Source organism: Salmo salar, chromosome 03, assembly GCF_965601325.2.
Source record: "Salmo salar chromosome 03, fSalSal1, whole genome shotgun sequence".
Lineage (NCBI taxonomy): Eukaryota > Metazoa > Chordata > Actinopteri > Salmoniformes > Salmonidae > Salmo > Salmo salar.
This window is the reverse complement of record NC_138293.1, coordinates 93,492,874-93,503,964: the sequence shown is the minus strand read 5'-3', so window position 1 is coordinate 93,503,964 and position 11,091 is coordinate 93,492,874.

Genomic DNA, 11,091 nt, shown 5'->3' with positions numbered 1-11,091 from the left:
GAGAGGCAGCCCCAATAATTTTTTTGGGGGGGGCACACGGGACAGTCGGTGGAGCTGAGGTCGGAACCAGAGCCAGTCGGGATGACATTGGAGGTGAGCGAGGGACATGAGACAGAGACTGTGACGGGGTTAATGGGGAAATTAGGAGAGAGAGAGAGATGAGAGAGCTGCTAGTGAGGTGCATAAAGTACGGCATTCGCCCTAATGAGTGTGTCGTGGGAATGATGTCACCTGAGGCAGCTCTCCATACTCGTCCTGAGGTGCGTGCTGGTTGTCTGGTAAAGACTGTGCCTGCGCCCAGAAACAGGCCTCTCCTGCATGTCTTCCCAGCCCTGCACGTCCTGTGCCTACGCCCAGAACCAAGCCTCCTACATGTCTTCCCATCCTGGTCAAGCCCGTGCCTCCTCCACGGACCAGTACTCCAGTGGGTCTCCCTATCCTGGTCAAGCCCGTGTCTCCTCCACGGACCAGTCCTCCAGTGGGTCTCCCTATCCTGGTCAAGCCCGTGCCTCCTCCACGGACCAGTCCTCCAGTGGGTCTCCCTATCCTGGTCAAGCCCGTACCTCCTCCACGGACCAGTACTCCAGTGGGTCTCCCTATCCTGGTCAAGCCCGTGTCTCCTCCACGGACCAGTCCTCCAGTGGGTCTCCCTATCCTGGTCAAGCCCGTGCCTCCTCCACGGACCAGTCCTCCAGTGGGTCTCCCTATCCTGGTCAAGCCCGTACCTCCTTCACGGACCAGTACTCCAGTGGGTCTCCCTATCCTGGTCAAGCCCGTGTCTCCTCCACGGACCAGTCCTCCGTGGGTCTCTCCACCCTGGTCTCTCCTGTGCCACCTCCTCAAACCAGGCATCCAGCGGGTCTTCCCAGACTGGTGAGTCCAGGGCCTGCGCCCAGAGCCAGGTCTCCGTTATGTCTCCCCAGCCTGGTGAATCCTGAGCCGGAACGGCCAGAGCGGCCAGACTGCCCGGAACTGCCGGAGCGGCCAGACTGCCCCGAGCTGCCGGAGCGGCCAGACTGCCCCGAGCTGCCCGACTGCCCCGAGCTGCCCGACTGTCCCGAGCTGCCAGAGCTGCCCGACTGCCCCGAGCTGCCCCGAGCTGCCAGAGCTGCCCGACTGCCCCGAGCTGCCCGACTGCCCCGAGCGGCCCGACTGCCCGGAACGGCCTGCACCTGAGCCACCACCAGGATAGGTGGGTTGGGGAGGGAGGGTGTAGCACAGTGCCGTCGGTGACGGCAGCCACCCTCCCTTCCCTCCCTTATTGTTTAGGTGTTCTTTTTTGTTGGGGATTTTCTTGTTTTCCTTTTTTAGGTGCATCCCGGGGTCTGCACCTTGAGGGGGGGGGGGTACTGTCACGTCCTGACCAGTAGAGGGTGTAGTTGGGTCAGGACGTGGCAGAAGGGAGTGTGTGTTTTATTGTTTCATTGATTTTGGCCGTGTGACTTCCAATCAGGCACAGCTGTAGAGGGTTGTGGTTGATTGGGAGTCACACATAAGTTGCCTACGTTTCCTTTGTGTTTCGTGGGTAATTGTGCTTGTCACTGTGGTTGCACCTGACAGGACTGTGTTGGCTGTCAGTTTTTTTTTTTTTTGTAAATTGCATAGTGTTCGTGTATTAAATATGACGAACCCTAACTCCGCCGCATTTTGGTCCACTTCTTCCATAGACAGCCGTTACAGGTGGCCAACTACAAGAAACGTCTGACCTCTGTGATTGCCAACAAGGGTTTTTCCACCAAGTACTAAGTCATGTTTTGCAGAGGGGTCAAATACTTATTTCCCTCATTAAAATGCAAATCATTTTATAACATTTTTGACATGTGTTTTTCTGGATTTTTTGGTTGTTATTCTGTCTCTCACTGTTCAAATAAACCTACCATTTAAATTATAGACTGATCATTTCTTTGTGAGTGGGCAAACGTACAAAATCAGCAGGGGATCAAATACTTTTTCCCCCCACTGTAGGTATTCTTACAGATGGGATAGGGCAGTGTGATGGTGATTGCATCGTCTGTGGACCTGTTGGGGCGGGATGCAAACTGAAGTGGGTCTTGGGTGGCAGGTAACATGGAGGTGATATGAACCTTGACTAGTCTCTCAAAGCACTTCATGATGACAGAAGTGAGTGCTACGGGCGGTAGTCTTTTAGTTCAGTTATCTTTGCCTTCTTTGGTACAGGAACAATGTTGGCCATCATGAAGCATGTGGGGACAGCAGACTGGGATAGGGAGCAATTGAATATGTCCGTAAACACACTAGGACGCGGCTAGAGATGCCGTCTGGGACAGCAGCCTTGGGAGGGTTAACACGTTTAACCTCTCTTGAGTATGTGGGACGTGACCGTCCCACCTGCGGGACACACTATTCAACAGCCAGTGAAATATCAGGGCGCCAAATTCAAAACAACAAAAATCTCATAATTGACATTTCTCAAACATACAACTATTATATCCCATTTTAAAGATACACTTCTCCTTAACCTGTTATGGCTAGGGGGCAGTATTTTCACGGCTGGATGAAAAAACGTACCCGATTTAATCTGGTTACTACTCCTGCCCAGTAACTAGAATATGCATTTAATTATTGGCTTTGGATAGAAAACACCCTAAAGTTTCTGAAACTGTTTGAATGGTGTCTGTGAGTATAACAGAACTCATATGGCAGGCAAAAACCTGAGAAGATTTCATGCAGGAAGTGGCCTGTCTGACAAGGTGTCGTTCTTCTTGTCTCTGTTTATTGAAGAGTGAGGATCTTAGCTGTCCCGTGACACTTCCTACGGCTGCCATAGGCTCTCAGAAGGCGTCAAAACGCTGAATCGTGGCTTTGCAGGCTCTGGCTGAAAAAAAGTAGCGCGTTTGGGTAGTGGCTGGTTACAGTACTGTGAGACTCAGGCTCGTGCCCGCGTCGACCGAAAGCTTTGTTTTCTTACCTCTGTTTAGCTAAATGGACATTCCCGGTTGGAATATTATCGCTTTTTTACGAGAAAAATGGCATAAAAATGGATTTTAAACAGCGGTTGACATGCTTCGAAGTACGGTAATGGAATATCTAGATTTTTTTTGTCACGAATTGCGCCATGCGCACGACCCTGATTTACCATTTCGGATAGTGTCTGGGACGCACGAACAAAACGCCGCTATTCGGATATAATGATGGATTATTTTGGACCAAACCAACATTTGTTATTGAAGTAGCAGTCCTGGGAGTGCATTCTGACGAAGACAACAAAAGGTAATCAAACTTTTATAATAGTAAATCTGATATTGGTGAGTGCTAAACTTGCCGGGTGTCTAAATAGCTAGCCCGTGATGGCTGGGCTATGTACTTAGAATATTGCAAAATGTGCTTTCACCAAAAAGCTATTTTAAAATCGGACATATCGAGTGCATAGAGGAGTTCTGTATCTATAATTCTTAAAATAATTTATGCTTTTTGTGAACGTTTATCGTGAGTAATTTAGTAAATTGTTAGCAAATTCCCCGGAAGTATGCTAGTTCTGAACGTCACATGCTAATGTAAAAAGCTGTTTTTTGATATAAATATGAACTTGATTGAACAAAACATGCATGTATTGTATAACATAATGTCCTAGGTGTGTCATCTGATGAAGATCATCAAAGGTTAGTGCTGCATTTACCTGTCTTCTGGGTTTTTGTGACATTATATGCTAGCTTGAAAAATGGGTGTCTGATTATTTCTGGCTTGGTACTCTGCTGACATAATCTAATGTTTTGCTTTCGCTGTAAAGCCTTTTTGAAATCGGACAGTGTGATTAGATAAAGGAGAGTCTTGTCTTTAAAATGCTGTGAAATAGTCGTATTTTTGAGGAATTTGTAATTCGCGCCACGCCTATCATTGGATATTGGAGCAGGTGTTCCGCTAGCGGAACGTCTAGATGTAAGAGGTTAAACCAACCACATTGTCCGATTTCAAAAAGGCTTTACGGCGAAAGCATAGCATTAGATTATGTTAGTACATCACCTTGACAAGAAAAACCACACAGCCATTTTCCAAGCAAGGAGAGGCGTCACAAAAACCCGAAATACAGTTAAAATTAATTACTAACCTTTGATGATCTTCATCAGATGGCACTCATAGGACTTCATGTTACACAATACATGTATGTTTTGCTCGATAAAGTTCATATTTATATCCAAAAACCCCATTTTACATTGACGTGTAATGTTCAGAAATGTTTTGCCTCCCAAAACTTCTGGTGAATGAGCACATCAATTTACAGAAATACTCATCATAAACGTTGATAAAATATTAAACTGTAATTCAAAGAATTATAGATACACCTCTCCTTAATGCAACCGCTGTGTCAGATTTCAAAAAAACTTTACAGCGAAAGCACACTTTGCAATAATCTGAGTACAGCGTTCAGACACGAAACCAAACCCGCCATTTTGTGGAGTCAATAAAACTCAGAAATAATATCATAAATATTCCCTTTGATGATCTTCATCAGAATGCACTCCCAGGAGTCCCAGGTCCACAATAAATGTTTGTTTTGTTCGATAAAGTCCATCATTTATGTCCAAATGTCACGACGAAAAGTCAAAAAAAGTTCTATTTATGTTTGTAGAAATATGTCAAATTATGTATAGCATCAATCTTTAGGATGTTTTTAACATAAATCATCAGTAATATTCCAACCGGACAATTCCAATGTCTTCAGAAAAGAAAAGGAACACAGCTCACACTCACGTGAGCGCACGCCTATGAGCTCATGTCATTTCCTCAGTCATCTAACTCCAGGCCCTCTCGTTCGCTCAATATTCACAGTAGAAGTATGAAACAACGTTCTAAAGAATGTTGACATCTAGTGAAAGCCTTAGGAAGTGCAAAATGAACCCTAAGTCACTGTATAGGCAATAGGCAATCACTTAACCTGTCTGGGCCAGTGGGACGCTTGCGTCCCACCCTAATCAACAGCCAGTGGAATCGCGTCGCGTGAAATGCAAAACCTCATAAATGCTATAACTTCAATTTCTCAAACATATGACTATTTTACACCGTTTTATAGATACACCTCTCCTGAATCGAACCACGTTGTCCGATTTCAAGAAGGCTTTACAGCAAAAGCAAAACATTAGATTATGTTAGGAGAGAACCCAGCCAGAAATAATCACACAGCCATTTTCAAAGCAACTAGATGCATCACAAATACCCAAAACACAGCTAAATGCAGCACTAACCTTTGACAATCTTCATCAGATGACAATCCTAGGACATCATGTTACACAATACATGCATTTTTTGTTCGATAAAGTTCATATTTATATATAAAAACAGCATTTTACATCGGCGCGTGACATTCAGAAAATCTTTTCCCTCAAATGCTTCCGATGAATCAGCGCTACAATTTACAAAATTACTATTCGAAAACATTGTTAAAATGTAATATTGTCATTCAAAGACTTATAGATTAACATGTCTTGAATGCCACTGCTTTGCCAGATTTAAAAATAACTTTACTGGGTAATCACACTTTGCAATAAACGACGTGGTATACCCAGCAAAATAGGCTAGGCTATACATGTTGGAGCCATCTTGGAACGATCAACCATCAAAAATACTATTGTAAATAAAACCTTACCTTTGATTATCTTTATCAGAAAGCACTTCCAGGAATCCCAGGTCCATAACAAATGTAGTTTTGTTCGAAAAAGTTAATAATTTATGTCCCAATTGTTAGCGCGCTCCGAAGGCTACTGAAAATGTACCGTGCTGAGTAGGACTTGTCGTCACGAATGTACAAAAAAAATATATTTAAGTTCGTTCAAACATGTCAAACGTTGTATAACATAAATCTTTAGGGCCTTTTTCAACCAGAGCTTCAATAATATTCCATGTGGACGTTTGCATCGTCTTTCAAAACGTTTCGAAAGGGGAGGGTAGCCATGGGCGGCCACGTCATAATGGGAAATGGCCCTCCACCTGTGACCACTTTCCACAGCCTCTCTTTCAGTCAGTTTTGATAGTAGGAGACTCAAACCACTTTGTAAAGACTGGGGACATCTAGTGGAAGCCTTAGGAAGTGCTAAATGATTCATAAGCCCCTGTGTGTTTCAATGGCAAATGTTTGAAGTGATATCCACACATCAGATTTCAGTTTCCTGTCAGGATTTGTCTCAGGGTTTTGACTGCCATATGAGTTCTGTTATACTCACAGACACCATTCAAACAGTTTTAGAAACTTTAGGGTGTTTTCTATCCAAATCAATCAACAATTATATGCATATTCTAGTTACTGGGCAGGAGTAGTAACCAGATTAAATCGGGTACGTTTTTTATCCGGCCGTGCAAATACTGCCCCCTATCCCCAACAGGTTTTAAATACTACAACCCTCAGATTTCCCACTTCCTGGTTGGATTTTTCTCAGGTTTTTGCCTGCCATATGAGTTCTGTTATACTCTGAGACATCATTCAAACAGTTTTAGAAACTTCAGAGTGTTTTCCATCCAAATATACTAATAATATGCATATCCTACCTTCTGAGCCTGAGTAGCAGGCAGTTTAATTTGAGCACGCCTTTCATCCGGACGTCAAAATACTGCCCCCTACCCTAGAGAAGTTAAATGTCTTACTCACGTCGGCCACGGAGAAGGAGGGGGGGGCAGTCCTTGTTAGCGGGCTGCGACTGTGGCACTGTATTATCCTCAAAGCGGGCAAAGAAGGTGTTTAGTTTGTCTGGAAGCGAGACGTCGTTGTCCATGACGTAGCTGGTTTTCTTTTTGTAGTCCGTAATTGCCTGTAGACGCTGCCACATATGTCTCGTGTCTGAGCCGTTGAATTGCGACTCCACTTTGTCTCTATACTGGCATTTCGCTTTTTTGATTGCCTTGCGGAGGGAATAACTACACTGTTTGTATTCGGCCATATTCCCAGTGGTTAAATGCGATGGTTCGCGCTTTCAGTTTTGCCCAAATGCCACCATCCATCCACGGTTTCTGGTTAGGGTAGGTTTTAATAGTCACAGTGGGTACAACATCTCCAATGCACTTCCTTATAAACTCACTCACCGAGTCAGCGTATAGATCGATGTTGTTCTGAGGCTGCCCGGAACATTTCCCAATCCGCTTGATCAAAACAATCTTGAAGCGTTGATTCCGATTGGTCAGACCAGCAGTGAATGGTTCTAGTCACGGGTACATCCTGTTTGAGTTTCTGCCTTTAAGACGGTAGGAGCAAGATGGAGTCGTGGTCGGATTTGCCGAAGGGAGGGCCTTGTATGCATCGTGGAAGTTAGAGTAGCAGGGATCGAGTGTATTGCCCGTGCTGCAATCAATATGCTGATAGAATTTAGGTAGCCTTGTTCTCAAATTTGCTTTGCTAAAATCCCCAGCTACAATAAATGCAGCCCCAGAATATATGGTTTCCAGTTTACATAGAGTCCAGTGAAGTTCCTTGAGGGCCGTCGTGGTGTCTGCTTGAGGGGGTATATACACAGCTGTGATAACTGCTGAGAATTCTCTTGGGCGATAATATGGCCAGCATTTGATTGTAAGGAATTCAAGGTTGGGTGAGCAGAAGGACTTGAGTTCCTGTATGTTGTTATGATTACACCATGAATCGTTAATCATGGAGCATACACCCCTGCCCTTCTTCTTCCCAGAGAGGTGTTTATCTCTGTCGGTGTGACGCATGAAGAAGCCCAGTGGCTGAACCGACTCTGACAACATATCCCGAGAGAGCCATGTTTCCATGAAACAGAGAATGTTACAATCTTTGATGTCTCTCTGGAAGGCAACTGGACATTCGCGAGTAGTATACTCGGAAACGGTGGGCAAAGTGCACGCCTACGGAGCCTGACCAGGAGGCCGCTCCATCTGCCTGTTCTGCGGCGACATTGTTTTGGGTTGGCTTCTGGGATTAGGTCCACTGTCCTGGGTGGTGGTCCAAACTAAGGATCCGCTTCGGGAAAGTCGTATTCCTGGTCGTAATGTTGGTAAGTTGACGTCGCTCTTATTTCCAATAGTTATTCCCAGCTGTATGTAATAAGACTTAAGATTTCTTGGGGGTAAGAAATAATACAGAAAAAACATGCATAGTTTCCTAAGGACTCGAAGCGAGGTGACCATCTCTGTCGGTGCCATCTTGCATCAATCAGTATTAACTCAGGGGTGAACTCCTATTAATTCTCATAGGTTCTGAACATAAGACGGGGCATTAAGAGTTATCAGTTTTGACATATGTTTTAAGAGTGAAAAAATATAAACATCTTCCATTTGAAAAATGTGCCAAAGCGATTTGAAAAAAAAAACATATATTTGTGGTAAGTAGTGAACGATTACACACTTCAGGAGAAAGGAAGTATTATAAGGATGCACCAATCAATCAGAGATTTAGAAAAAAGTAATCAAATGTTTGGTCTAATGATATTCTATGTACAATACTTTCTATGGTCACTAGGATAGAGCTAGTCCATCCCCCTCCACCCTGCCGGGTCACAACTCTCCCGGTAGCGCCTTACTGCTGGGTCTGAAGAGGGTGTCTGTGTTGCTGGTCGACTGCAGGAAACCACCAGGGCAGAGTGGAACTGTGAGAGAAGGACACGAGGAGGGAGGGAGATGGAGATTTTATTTAATAAAGTAAGAACAATGGTGTGTGTGTGAATTAGACTACAATCTGCTTCTGCAAATTCTATTCATTGATTGATAAACAATATACACTCAGTGGCCAGTCTGTTAGGTACGTCCATTTAGTTCCGGAACGGACCCCCCTTTGCCTCCAAAACAGCCTGAATTGTCCGGAGCATGTATTCTACAAGGTGTCGGAAATGTACCACAGGGATGTTGTTGGTTTATGCTGACGCGATGGTATCACGCAGTTGCTGCAGATTGGACGGCAGCACATTCATGCTGCCAACAGCCCATTCCATCTCATCCCAAAGACACTCTGTTGGGTTTGGTCAGCAACAATGTTCAGATACACTGTGGTGCTGAATTGGTATCAAGGGACCTAACGTGTGCCAGGAAAACATTCCCCACACCAGTACACCACCCTGTACCGTTGACAACAGGCAGATGGGTCCATGAACTCATTCTGCTTATGCCAAATCCTGACTCTGCCATCAGCATGAAGCAAAAGGAACCGTGATTTTTTCCCCCCACTCCTTAATTGTCCAGTGTTGGTTATTGCGTTCTTACTGGAGCAGCTTCTTCTTGTTTTTAGCTGATAGGAGTGAAACAGTGTAGTCGTCTGCTGAAATAGCCCATCAGTGACGAGGATCTACGAGTTTTTCATTCCAAGATGCCGCACTGCACACCACGGTTGTACTGCGCCGTTATTTGTCTATTTGTGGCCCGCCTGTTAGTTTGCACGATTCTTGCCATTCTCCTGCGACCTCTCTCGTCAATGAGCTGTTTTCACCCACAGGACTGCCGCTGACTGGATGTTTTTTGTTTGTCGCACTATTCTTGGTAAACTCTAGACTGTCGTGTGTGAAAAGTCCAGGAGAGCGGCTGTTTCTGAGATTCTGTATCCGGCGCGCCTGGCACCGACGATCATACTTCGCTCAGTTGCTTATGTCACTTGTTTTGCCCATTCTAATGTTCAACCAAACAGGAACTTAATGCCTCTGGCTGTCTTATATAGCAAGCCACAGCCACGTGACTCACTGGCTGTAGGAGTGATCTATTTTCATTAATGGGGTAGCGTACCTAATAAACTATCCACTGAGTAATATATTGTTGATATTTGTTTATGAACCCATATTTCCAAAACCTAGTTATTAAATGTCTTTGTTTCACAGGGACCACCCCTAACCATCGTTCTCTCAGTGGGAGGGACTTATCATCTGGGGAGCCTCAACAACAACATGTTGATGATGAGACAGAGAAGAGTCTCTCCCAATCAGAACACCTCAAACACCAGCACAGACGTACAGGAAAGAAATCTCACCACAACTGCACTGACTGTGGGAAGAGTTTCACTACACGGAGGTCCTTCATAATTCACCAGCAAACACACACAGGAGAAAAGCCTTATAGCTGTGTTGAGTGTGGGAAGAGCTTTGTTACATATAACACCTTCAAATATCATCTGAGAATTTATGAAGGGGAGAAGCCCTACCTCTGCCTTGATTGTGGGAAAAACTTTGTTAATGCAGGAGCTCAAACCATACACCAGCGTGTACATACTGGAGAGAAGCCTTTTAGCTGTAATCTGTGTGGGAAGAGCTTTGCTGTATCAGATAAACTAACTATACACAAGCGCATACACACTGGAGAGAAGCCTTATAGCTGTGATCAGTGTGGAAAGAGCTTTGCTGAATCAGGGACCCTGAATTCACACAAGCGAATACACACTAGAGAGAAACCCTATGTCTGTCTATGTGGAGAGAGCTTTGCTCGTTTAGGGCCAATGAAAAAACACCAGAAAGCAAAAATGTGCCATATTTCGTCTCCCTCCTATCCGAAACCATCTCCAGATCCCTAAAAAAAGGATCAGTACAAAACATCTAGTGAACAGTCATATCCATCTCCCATTCTTAAACAGTTGCTTTTGTCTGATCACCATGGTAACCTCTGTGCAGCATAATATGCAGCTCTGATCTAGGATCAGGTCTCCCCTGTGTCTATGTAATATCACACATTGGGATCTAAATGAATAAATGTTATCATAGAAAATGTCATAGTGAACCTGTGTGGGGGGGTGTTGATAATTGTATCTTCTTTCATATACTCAGGATACTATTATTATTAAATGTCATTATGTAGAATAATGTTTCAACAATAGGTGTATATTGGGCGGCAGGTAGCCTAGTGGTTAGAGCGTTGGGCGAGTAACCGGAAGGTTGCTGGATCGAATCCCAAACGGACAAGGTAAAAATCTGTCATCTGCCCCTGAACAAGGCAGTTAACCCACTGTTCCCCGGTAGGCCGTCATTCTAAATAAGGATTTGTTCTTAACTGACTTGCCTAGTTAAATAAAGGTTAAATTAAAAGAAAAATCATATATTCAATAAATTCAAGCCATTATCTTCTAAACAAGAACTTTAATTTGTTTTATAATATCTAAATTGATTTGTTCCTAAAATGAATCAATTATACATTGAATAATAATATCCATGAGGTCAAGGC